This window comes from Channa argus, chromosome 5 (genome assembly GCF_033026475.1).
Source record: "Channa argus isolate prfri chromosome 5, Channa argus male v1.0, whole genome shotgun sequence".
In the NCBI taxonomy this organism is placed as follows: domain Eukaryota; kingdom Metazoa; phylum Chordata; class Actinopteri; order Anabantiformes; family Channidae; genus Channa; species Channa argus.
In genome coordinates, this window is record NC_090201.1 from 26,164,188 (window position 1) to 26,174,654 (window position 10,467).

Consider the following 10,467-nt stretch of genomic DNA (forward strand, 5'->3'; position numbering starts at 1 on the left):
AGTAATGGTCTGTTTTCAGTCCTAAATTTGACTAAAGTCACTGTGAAACAAAACTTTAATTGGGATCATTAAATACCCTCAATACAAGAAATCATGTCAAACACCTTAAAAATCAGCACTATGAATGTTCACAGACCGTTTAAATGCACAGTTTTTTTCCTTTCACAATCACGGTGGGGTTTCTTATAAAGAAACCCTGCTAGAAAAACTCTGAAGAGCAAAAACTTCCTGATGTTCATTGTCCATCACGTTGTCATCTGTATGTGACCCACAGCATCATCAGTCATGGTGTCAAATATGGGCGGATCCTTTGTTGAGCAGAAGGCTCATCTGGATTTAGTTATACCATAATTTCAAATCAGACACGTGCTTAAGCTTAATATAAGATCTATTTGAAAGGCATAAATGGAGAAGTAGAAAATCATTTACTGTTTCAATAATAACGGCAGTCGCCATTTTAATTCACCTGTTAAACGTAAACTTATCGCAACGTAAACTTAGCACAGTGAGCGTCGCTCCTGCAGGGGAAAAGCATGGGTGGACAGTTCATAAGAGAAAGGAGGATCCAATTTTTCTGAAAGCCTTGTAGAATAGCCCAGCAAATCACATCAATTCTTTTTTTAGTGATGTGTCGTTCGCCGAACGAGCCGATCGTTTGTAGTGACCAGAGGAGCCTTCTGCTCAACAAAGGATCCAATTTATTTATTATTTGACACCATGACTGATGATGCTGTGGGTCACATACACATGACAACGTGATGGACAAGGAACATTAGGAAGTTTCTGCTCTTCAGTGTTTTTCTAGCAGGGTTTCTTTATAAGAAACCCCACTTTACTTGTGAAAGAAAAAAAACTGTGCATTTAAACGATCTGTAAACATTTGCGGTGCAGGTCATTAAAGTGTTTGAATGTTGAGGCAATTTTGTGGATTTGAAAGTGTATTAAACGATCCCAATTAAAGTTGCGTTTTACGGTGATTTTAGCCAAATGTAGGACTGAAAATAGACCATTACTCCGGGTTTAACCTTTAGCTTTGCGCGTGAATTTCAATTCGCATGAAAGTAAGGACATCAGACCAAAACATTACAGTTTACACAAGTACAGGTCTAAAATAAATGCTCCATTGTCTCGTGACAGGAATAACAGAGCAGGTGGTGTCAATTATTATTATTATTTCATTTTAATGAAATGCGTATCGAGGCTTGTAAAGTTTGCTTTTGAGATTTTAGGGTTCGTGAGTGACGTTTTGCTTCGTTTTGGAAAACTTTAAATTCAAAAACACTGGAACAAAGTGTTTTTCTCAATAAAAACTCATGAAAACATTTCCCCCCTTTTTTATCTATATATCCCCAGTCACACACTTTATACGTATTTTTTTTTTCACTAAAATGTGGAGTTCATCCCCAAATAAAAGTATAGCACGTGCATTAAAATAACAATGACATGTAATCAGTCACACAGGCACTTGGCACCACGTTTTTGCAGAATTATAAAATGCATCAATTCAAAGAATAGTACGTTCTCCAAATCTTTGAATCTTTCCATAAGCTCTACACACATTTCTCCAGCAGATGTCGCCAAATTCAAATGATTCAAAACACTGAACCATTCTCTGAATGAATTGCTTCGACTGGGTCAAAGCTTTTACAAAACATTTACATTTACATTTTTGTAATTTTTGTAACATGTAAATGTAAAGCCTCAATTCTCCCAACACTACTACAAACACATGTGCCTGTCTTGCATCCTTTGACCAGCAGGGAGAGTTATGTGCATACAAAGCCCCAATAAATGAAGCCCTGTTCAAACCAATTGCTCAAAGCAATTTGGTGCTTTACACTCAATGCGGGAATGGACAGGGATTGAACCTATGATCATTAGCTAAAAGGACTGAGACCTTACCGCCGCAGCATTAAAGGTAATACTACGTGTAAGACAGTATTATGACTCTCGTGCATTTTGGCGATTGATTCAGTCCCAAATACAACATAAAACACCTCATCACAAATTGCTTCCAAACCTGGCTCTAGGAAAGTATAACGTGGTCTATGGTGACGCTAGACAAGTTACAAATACTAAGAGTTTTAGAGCGAAGATTGGAAGGTCCAGTGGATGGAACTTTAGAAACAGGCTGATGAGAGACTTTACATTACTAATTTAAATGTTAGGTGTAAAGTTTAAAATCAACAGAACAGATATTACAGCCTTTTTGACATCCCATTAAAAGTTTGTTAGGACAAAGAAAGTTCATAAATCACAGAAGTGGTAACACTACCTGTAAGGTTCTTGCATCCCTGCAAACATCTTAAATGTCTATCGGTGCTGCTCTAAGGGACACAGATCCATTTTAAAGGCATGAATTTGGTGGAAGCCATGAGTTTTGGTCAACAAGACCAATGCGTAACCACCGTGCTCAGACTTTGAAGCTGCACACATACATACATGCAAAGTTATCTGATGTACTGTTAACCAGGGACGTATGACTTCAGGCTTCAGGTATAAGTAAATGTAATCCCACCACATGTTCCACTCCCGTGCATGGAGTGTGCAACACGTTTCCACTAGATGGCGCCATTATACCACTCAATGTTTCTGTTTCTGTTTCTCAGCAGAAACTGAGAAGAGCATGCTTTCTATGACTGGATGTTTTTTTTTAAATTAGTGACTGTGAGGCTACGTCCGTTGTGCAGGAACACCATGCTCACATTTATGCTTTTACATATTTATACCTGGAAGTTGCCCAGTACAGACCTGTGGCCATTGATCAGCTCCACATTTTCACTTCTTTTCTGCCTACTCCAGATACATGTTTTACAAATTCTGACAGCTCCAGAATACGATTCATTTAGTGAGTAACACCCATACTGATAACTTCTTTGACCATTTGATGCTTTGTTTGTGGAACATAACCATAACGGAAAAGAAAGACTAAACACACTTCTAATATCAAAACGTATGACGGCTCCTTTCAATGGAAATGGTCAAGCACACACAATTCAATGGCAACAAAAACTAAAGAACCCAGTATGTTTGCCGGTGTAGAACTCAGCTGATGTGTTTTCAGAACAGCTCCCTCCAACAGCAGATGCATCACTTCAAACACCGGTTTGCTCCAGAACACACTGTTATTCGAAGTGACTCCTCTGACCTGACAAAGCAAAGCTTTTTTCACTGAGACATGGGCAACTCACACTGCGTCTGAGGATCAATGGCCAAGGCTGCTATGTTCAATGTATAAAACAGTTGGTGATCAAAGAACGTGTTACGCCTGAATAAATATTTTTTGTGTATTTGTGAGTGTTTTGTGTGTGAAAGTTGGAGATTGCTCGCTATTCATAAAAGTAACTGTGGCTTTAAAGGTTTGTCTAGACTGCAGATGACACAGGGCGGCTCTCAGGTCATTGTTTTTGATATCTAGAGCCCTTTTAACATTTAATAAGTTTCACTTGCATATTCTTAAGTACATCATAGCTCATTTCAAACTGCATTTTGACTACTCAAACTTACATTAGGACTATTGATATTTAAGATATTCTTAAGAATTCACAATACAGTTATTTACTACTACAATTAAACTGCAATTTAACTGTAACCGGTAAAAACGTAAAGCTTCAACCAGTTGTAACACTGAAAATATGAATGTGAGTCCTGATTATGCGTTTACTGTATTTGCCACGTCAAATAGTCCAACTTTTAATTCCCCCAGCATGACATTCCTTCCCATTTTGGTTGTGGCTGACATCTACACTGCATCTGGAGCATAGATCAACAGCCCACCCACTGAACGCAGGCACTAAATGAGTTTAACCCTCCACCATGCTGGCCATTCTGCCTCCCACGGCTAATACACCAAAGGGTCTACACTTAAATGGCATGTGTCCCCCTTATCAGCGCCCAGGAGGTGCAACTAATTCGGGGTTCATTTTCTTGCTCAAGGATCTTTCCACAGGGAATCAAACCAACAACTCTGGGGATTTTGCCCTAAAGTCCCTTAAAACATTAAGTGCATTGGTTAAAATGCCTCAAGTATCTATGCAACAGCTATGTAAACATCCCAGCACCCGGTAAACCCAGGACTGTTTTGATCCACTTTAAAACCGCAGCGCTGAGATCAGTTTTAGCCATAGAATCTGCTCTGGAGTGGCACAGGGTGATTCATCCTCACTGCAATTGTTCGATTTAACTTACAAAGCCTCACTAGCATCTAATTTGTGAAGATGAACCATAACAAATCTCCCCAACTTATGACAACAGGTTGTACATTATAATGCTCAATAAACTAAAATGAACTTTGTGCACAGCTAAACACTCTGATGTCTAACAATTGTAGCCTAATGGGAGGCTGAGTGCTCTGCACCGTGTCCTGTGCTACTGTAGCTAATAAACATGCTTTCCACACAAATGTAATGCTACAGTATTTGATGGATGATGCTCTGTATTTTAATTAAATAGTGGATTGGAGCAAGGACTGCAACCAGTTTCATATTTGTTCCCTGAGACACATTAATTACACAGGGCTTTCCTCTTATCAATTCATGAAATAACTCAATTTCCTCGGCATTATTGAAGCACAAGGACACGGGGAATCCAATCAGAATATTTGGAGTTTATTAAATGATCGAGTGTGGTGGGTTGCAATGGTAGGGTAAGCGGGGTAATCTTCATCAGACATACTTTATGAGTTACTGTGGAGCTTTATTCAGCTCGAACCTCACGCACGCACACACACACACACACACACACACACACACATCCTCGCCGTTACTCCCATCAGCCATCCTCATGCATATACAAACTACCACACACAGAGCAATTCCTATCATCATCATGATGATCGTCATTTTCCTAGAAGCATTTCAAGAGCAGCAACATTCATCTTCACACATCATTAACCAAGAGACAAGGGTGTCAAGACCATCTGAATGCACACACGCAAAGCGTGCACGTACACACGTGTGATGGTATAGAAGCTCGCTCATGCAAATCACAAATGCACAAACACACTTTTGTGCACAGCCAATCACACAAACATACACACTCCCCCCTCCTGCACAGGCACCTGCAGCGAAGTGTTGATCCACAATGTGCATACCCACCCCATCATTATCCATGTAACGTATCATCACTGCAAGTTAGCCTGTATTATACACCATTCACATCATTATACAACTTAGTGTCTGTGTCGTGCTATGATGTGTATTTGTTAGCGAGTGCATTTGTAATGCGCAGCGCCTTCCGAGCTAATGTTGAAACTCGCATTGTACTGTAGAGGGAATCCACAGTGTTTTATCCAAGGTCATTGTTGTCAGTATTTACTTATGTTGAAAAAGTGGGGGCGCACAGATGTGCAGGTTCAAAGATGGAAAATAGCTCCAGCAAGCAAAAGACCGAAAAAGCTGACAGCTCCTCAAACCCTAATGTAGTGAAAGAGCGACATTCTTCTGTTTGCTGGTTTACCGGGCGGCATTTTGGAGGTGTTTAAAGCATACAAATGAACAGGTGAGAGGTGTTTTATGCTGCAGGATTGGTTTGAGAAACTTTTGGAGATTTTCTTTTTCTGCCAATAAAATGTATTGCTTTTCAAATCAAATGTCACTGCAGTGAATCCTACGTGGAGGCAGCTCATTGTCTCTGTAACAGACATTTTGGGTTCAAACCATCCTATTATGTCACTTTTTACCTCCAGACAGGCAAATTGACAGACAGTACATTTCATCCAGCTTTCATGCTTTAGTATTTTAGCAGGAGTTTTGCAGCTCCCCCTTGCTGCTTTCCATAATTAGGGTGGACTAAGGTTTGTGTTAGCTCTCAGAGTGTCACCTGCTGGTTGTCCTTGGACTCTTTTTCCATTACATTTTATATTTTCTGATCGGGTCCCTGCTTCCAAAAAGCATGCATCATATAACAGAAACTACTTAACAAGTTAGATCAACATTAGCCAGTGCTAATAGCTCTGATTAATTATTTAGTTAAGTGCCGCGCATCCGGTAAAGGCCAATTTAAAAACCGAACAAGATGATTAAGGCAAAAGGAAACTCAGTGCAAGACCTCAACAAACTGTTTCATTAGAGGGGGAGAGATCTCTTTGGGCTTTGCTCCGTAATAGAGCGACTAGATCAGTGTTCAGTGTTTCCCATTTCACAGCTGCATGTTCCCAGTAATTAGCTGATCCAAATAGATGACAGAAAAAGTCAGAGAACAAAGGTGCAAAATTATCAATTATGAAAAGCTGAAATGTTGTGCTGTCTATTCATTGGTGTTTAAGGTGGTCTTATGTGCATGTCTATCTGTGATTACTGTATGGTGGAGATCACATGTGTCAGTTTTATGGCACAGATATGACTTTTAAACAAGGTCCACAGGTTTTTAACATGTTTAAACTCCACACACACACTCTCTCTCTCTCACATACGCACAAACACCTGTCTCTTAAATCTATGAACCCAACTGACACCTGGAGGTTAGGAAAGAATAGTAGATTGAAGATAGTGGGGGGGAAGCACAAAGAGACACCAAACAGTCAAAAAGGGAAAGGAGACACGGTGGAATTGTCATGAAGACAAAGAAAAGTAACAAGGGTGAGATAAAAAGACCTGGAACAGGGATATTTAGAAAAGGGAAAAAATATAAAAAGAGTCTGAGGGACAAAACAGTTCAAGATGAAACCAAGATGATTAGACACAGACCCATTAAATTAGAGATATTTCAAAGAAAGAGAAGTATATCGGAATATTTCTGACTTAAAATCTAACCATGTCCAAAAGGCCTCGGCTAAAGGGCTTAAGTGTTTCATTTGTCATTCAGACGTTCTCCTTTTCGAAGCCCTTCCACATGTGGTCGGAGAATCAGCGACGTGATTCGATGAAATGTCCTGGTCTTGAGTTGGCCTGGGGGGGGTGTCCACTAGTTTTGTGAGCCGTGCTGCACCTTGGATGTGATTACCACTGCTTAGTGCTTTCCAGTTATTAAAAAACTGTACAGTCATTAAAACGGAGCAACCATTCCCAGAATGATGCTTGGAGTTTTAAACAACACTGGGTTTTATGGTGCAGCGTGAAGCCAGTTGTGTTTAAATGTTTAGTGGATGTAATAGAAATGGCACAGCAGTGAAAAAACGTAATTTGCAGTTGTTTGTTGATGGTGTAAAACAATATGCAATGATCCTTTTTGCGTGGGGACAACAGACAGACCCATCAACCAACCAACCAAATGTTTTTAAGTGAGTTCATTGGAGCAGGAACGGGAGAACAAGATTCCCAAAAAGGTACAGCATCTAGACCTACTGAGACAGAACAGAGAGTGGACATTTAGGGTTTGTCTCGGTGACTCTCAAGGTTTAACGGTTATTGAGACAGTTAGAATGAAGGAGGGAAATAAAGGGGAGAAGGGGAACTCAATGGTTAAGGGTTAACAGGTGGATCTGTTTCTTATTAGTCTACACATCCATCATGAGTTTGACCTGACTTATCTAAAGAGGACTGTTAAGATTTACAATGGTTGACGCTGAGATTTACATGTCGATGCAGTAGATGAATGATTAACTAAAGGTATTATCGGCCGATTACTTGAGGCTCAAAGGTAATTAGAGGCATTACAGAGAGTGACTCCTTCCAGGGGTTCGTTGTTGTCGACCTATCGTATCAGGAACTTTACCTGCTGATGTTGCAGCTAATTAACAATGGCTGTTTCACGTGAATGTGCTCGCAGCCAGGTGGGGAACTCGTTTCATGGCACCAAATATCTAGAACGCACAATGTTTGGCTCAGTGAATCTAGAAACCCAAGATAGGCAGAATAAGTTAAACTCGCTTTGTGGTACAGGCCCCAGTTTGCCTCATGTTTCAAAGCAATATCTGATAACTTTACTGCTCTTCCTTTATTTAAACACAGGTTTTAGACTGAACCCAACCAACCTAATAATTTCTGTGCCTGACCCCTAAGTTGTAAGTTCAGGCACCATCTATTAGATAGTATCGCATTTAGTGTCTTTGATTTATTAGGTTGTTAACCTTTCACATTCTCGCCCATGTTGACACACATGACAACACAGCATGGTACAGTCGATGATAACCACCTACTGTGCCCACTGGCAAACCTGCTAAGCCATACGCATGGGCTGATAACAACAGACAACGGGCCATTAAACATCTGAATCAGGTGGTTCCAATTTAAGAAACCCAACAAAGAGAGTTCTTCATGTATACAAGCAAGTTTGCCAACTGGGCCTGAGTCTCCATTAAGCACATTGAAACCTATTATACAAATTTGACATGCAAAAAGGTTAAATAAACCAAAGTTTCCTCCTCCATGATCACACGCTGAGAACTATGGAGAAAGTAAGGGCGAGAAAAGAGAGAGAAACTAAAGGTGACATAAAAAAAATAGAGCGAGAAGGAGGCAAGAGAGGATAGGGATGACTGGTAATTGAAAGATGAAATGGTAATCATCCAGAAGGGGCAAAAGATTGGAGCTCTTCTTTTTCATTTAGGTGGCGAGCACATGGGAGCAATCGAGATGGAGAGAGAGACAGAGGAAAAGAAGGCTGGAAGTAACAGAGCACGAGAAAAAAAAAAGGAAAGTGCATCAGACTACTGGAGGAGGGCGAGGGAGGAAGGGATGTGCTCAAATTCCACTTTCCTACCACTCATCCTTCTTCATAATAGAACTGTCAAATCAATGTGGAGCTTAACGACAAGCTGCTCTCTTACTCTTTTACTCTTCATTTATTTATCAGTTTTTTTAAAAAAAAAAATCTGTTCTCACTTCTCTTGCTCACTTTTCGCCCTCTCTCATAATCTAGTCACTCGTCACTCTCGTCCTGTCACCTTGTTTCTTATTTTCTTGATTCACTGTTTTTTGGTCCATCGTCTTTCTTTTGCCCCATTTGGCTCTTTTGTCACTTACTTGAATTTGACTAAAGCTCTCTTCCTGTTTTGCCATCCAAATACCTTTCTTTATCCCTCTACCTACCTTCAGTTCTCCTCTCTCCATAATCCCTCTCCATTTTCTCCCTCTTCAGTTTATGCACATTTGCCTAAAAAGCTCTGCACTTAAACTGTGCTGGCTCTTTGAGTTCTGAATATTTAATGTGGGATCCTACTTTCATGCTAATAAAATGAACAAACTTGAAATAACAGTTTACTTTGAGTGGTAAAAAAAAATATATATATTTTTTTAGACAACAGTGCGCTTAAGACAAAAATGACACTGTAGGCAAATTTATTCTTTTCTCTTCTTCTGTGGATACACTTTAACCTCTATGCAGAGCTCTGCAAAGAAGGGTGTTATGGGTAACAGAGACCCTGATTGATTGGCCCTGGTGACACTGCCCCCTTGTGGACACGTGTGTCACGCAAATATAACAAAAACCTGAAGTTGGGTGCAAAAGTTTATGCAATGACAACATTCATCAGCACAATAATATTTATTGCACAGCGAGCTGGTAAAACTGTGCCTTCATCAGACTGTAAAGTTTATTTTTAATCAATTTAATGCAAACTTTTGCATCAACAACAACCTAAAGGTTGTTGGTTCGACTCCCTGGCTCCTTTTGCAACATGTTGAAGTGTCCTTGAGCAAGAAAATGAACGAACCAGCTTAGTTAGTCACTGTGAGTGTGGGCCTCCTTCATTTGTGTGAGAGTGAATGGAATTAAAAGTAGTGTAAAGTGCACTGGGTACCAACAAAGTAGATAGTGTTAAATGTGATGAACTGTTATAAGGAACTGTTACCATTTCAGTGGAAGGAGATGCAAACTTAACCCTAAACCCATTGGTGGAAGGTAACGGAGAACAAATACTTCCTCACTCTACTGCATTTTTCCCGTATCTGCAGTTATGTGGATTTAATTCTGACTACTTTGACTTTTACTCCACAACATCTAAGAGCAAATATCTATACTTTTTACTCGGCCAATCACACGACGGAGGAATCGCTTCATCAAACCCCGTGCAGGTGGGCTGTTAGTCCCTCCATCCATAGCCTTAATCGAAAGACTTATTTGACAAATTAGCAATACTCAAAGTGAGCGAAAATGCGGCAATTTTACTCTTTGTTGTGTTGTGCTGAGTTTGGCCTGAGTTCATTTACTGCACAGGAGCACACACACACACACTGGTCCATTTTCCAGACATAGAGCTGACAAATCCATTGTAAAATGTGCCTTCACATGGGATCATTGGACGCTTTTATACACATACGTACATTTACTCTCGTATTTTCTCCTTGTTAACAGATTTCTGTGAGCTTATTTCCATTTCTCTGGAGCCTTTCTTATCAGTTTTTTGGTCTTGAAATCACAGAGCTGTTAGCTTGTTAGTTGCTGTGACTATGCCATGTTACAACATGAGTAGTTTAGAAATAAAACTGAAAGAGTAAATTGTTGGTATATTTGTACTTTTACCTAAGTACAGTTTTTGAAAACTTCATCCACCACTGCCTGAACCTAACATTGTGGTTAGCTCCCTCC

General features: G+C 40.0%; 2 non-coding genes across 2 annotated transcripts; one reads left to right on the forward strand and one right to left on the reverse strand.

Moving 5' to 3' along the window:
• Positions 1-174: 174 nt before the first annotated feature.
• Positions 175-229, reverse strand: LOC137128311 (U7 small nuclear RNA). Its single transcript, XR_010914545.1, has one exon. It is a non-coding gene; the product is annotated as a U7 small nuclear RNA (small nuclear RNA).
• A 546-nt stretch (positions 230-775) lies between these two features.
• On the forward strand, positions 776-830 carry LOC137128312 (U7 small nuclear RNA). The gene has a single exon (XR_010914546.1). It is a non-coding gene; the product is annotated as a U7 small nuclear RNA (small nuclear RNA).
• Positions 831-10,467: the final 9,637 nt, after the last annotated feature.